Genomic DNA, 2,528 nt, shown 5'->3' with positions numbered 1-2,528 from the left:
CTAGGTTACAGGTTTGATCTTTCTTTTTGGTTAGCATCCTCGGTTCTTTTGGATTCTACGTGTTAGTTTCTTTGAATTAACCTGGGTATCTAATCATATAAGGGGATCAATCGTGGCGTAGGGTTTTTCTAGAGTTAGGGTTTCTTAGTTGTTTCGTAATTATTCATCTGGTTTATTTGTTTATTCGCGCGCATGGTGATTGTGTATGAAGAGAGATAGTATTGATTGGAAAGCTATTGAAGAGAGGCTGAATAGATTGAAATCTGGTGGGCAGATTCCCACACCCGTTAATTCGATGTCTGGTAAAAAGAAAAAAGTTGGAAGCCCTAATAAGGGTGGAAGCCCTAGTCCCAATGGTAAGAAGAATGTTGAACCTAAAAACGTGCAACAAGATGATGAGAAGCTGTCGAGTGGTGGTATTGATTCCACTACGAAAACTCCTGATGGTCAAATGCCTAAAATCCTAGACAAAGATCTGCATGTGCATGATGACAATAACCATGAAGTTGATGGTGGTACTCCTGGTCAATCTAATGATCGTATTGTGAATGAGCATGAAGAATCTAATAAGAGAGACCAAGAAGTAAAGGATTTAGGTAAGGAGCCTGTGTTTGAAAAGGTCGAAGTGAATGCTGAAATCGATAACTCATGTTTTGGAGATCCTACAGCTAAGGAGGGGGAAGCAAATAAGATTTCTTATGCGGCCAAATTATAGGAGTCTATCAAGAAGAGAAAGGTTAATTTTCGTAAAGTTGATGTTACTAGTAGTGACGATGCTGATGTGGTTCTACCAAAGGAAGCAGTTCGGCTAGTTCAAGAAAGGTATGCTAACGTTTTGTATGGTTATTTTCTAGGAGATAGATTGGCATATCCGGTGGTTGAGATGTTTGTTAGGAATGTTTGGGAAAAATATGGATTGAAAAATGTCATGATGAATGCAAATGGTTTTTTCTTTTTTAAATTTGCTGATAAAAAAGGATTGCAAGGAGTGCTTGAAGGTGGACCGTGGCTAATCAGAAATACGCCTATTTTTTTGAACATATAGACCCCAAGTTGTGTTTTGAAGAAAGAAGACATTAAGCAGGTTGCAATTTGGGTCAAGATACACAATGTTCCTTTAGCAGCTTACTCGGATGATGGCCTAAGTATGTTGGCGTCAAAAATAGGTAACCCTTTAATGTTGGACTCATATACGAGTAATATGTGCACTAAATCATGGGGTAGGAGCAGCTTTGCAAGAGCAATGATTGAAGTTTCTGCTGAAAGTGAGCTTAAAGAGGAACTCAGAATTGCTATCCCAAAAGAGGAGGAGGATGGGTTTATTAAGGAATCGATGAAGGTAGAATAGTTAAAAAGAGTGTTACAATTGTTGACAAGAAGCCTAAAATAGTTTGGTCATAATGATTTGCAATGTCTAAAGAAGCCTAAAATAGTTAAAAAGAGTGTTACAATTGTTGACAACGCAGGTGAAAGGAAAGAAAAAAGGTATCCCAGTTCAAAAGCAGAAATCTAAACTTGTGTATGTTCCCGTTTCAAAACAAGGGACTTTTGAAGCCTCTACATCCAAGTCTAAAGTTAATACAAGAAACCCATACTCACTCCTCAATGAGTATGGTGAGGGGCATGCAGAACCCTTATTTGAGAATGTGGAGGGTCATGAGAAAACGAAGACGAATAAGACTGTTGATGAAGATGACGAGGATGTTGAAGATATTTATGATGAAACCGCCAATTTCATGATAGATGGTACGAAACCTGGTAACATTCCGGAGGGGGCAAGCACTCCCGTTACAAAGGTGTCCAATGGGTAGTATCGCCTCATGGAACATTAGGCGGTTAAACCGCCCTCTAAAACAAAACGAAGTTCGTCAGGTGGGTGTCGGAAAATCATTTGCAAGTTTGTGCGATTATGGAATCGCATGTGAATGTTTCTAATCTGTTTAATGTGTGTAGGAAAGTATTTAAGTCTTGGGACTGGACATCTAACGGTACATGTTGTGATAAGGGTACTCGAATCATATTGGGATGGAACTCGGATATCGTTGATGTAATGGTTTTGTCACAATCTAATCAGGTTGTCCATGTACAGATTGTTTTTAAAGTTGATAGAAAGGTACTATTTTGCTCGTTTATCTATGCTAGTAATGACTACCAAGAAAGACGAGAATTATGGCAGAATCTGTGTGCTCACAAATCAGTAATAAAAGATGCTTCATGGGTAGCTATGGGGGATTTTAATTCAGCTCTTAATTTAGAGGATAGTAGTTCTGGTTCGTCTAAGATGACTATTTCTATGAGAGAGTTCAAAGAATGTATTGAAGAGACTGAGTTAATGGATGTTAATAGTAGCGGCCTCCACTTTACATGGACGCAAAAGCCGAAAAATGGTGTGGGAATTCTGAAAATGATAGACCGAGTCATGGGAAATATACATTTCATGAATGATTTTTTGGCTTCTTATGCAGTTTTTCAGCCATACAGAATTTCAGATCACTCGCCGTGCATATTAAAACTTCCGGCAATTTCGA

The sequence above is a fragment of the Erigeron canadensis genome, chromosome 8, assembly GCF_010389155.1.
Source record: "Erigeron canadensis isolate Cc75 chromosome 8, C_canadensis_v1, whole genome shotgun sequence".
Taxonomy (NCBI): Eukaryota; Viridiplantae; Streptophyta; class Magnoliopsida; order Asterales; family Asteraceae; genus Erigeron; species Erigeron canadensis.
The sequence above is the reverse complement of the archived record's forward strand: the minus strand, read 5'-3'. Positions refer to the sequence as shown.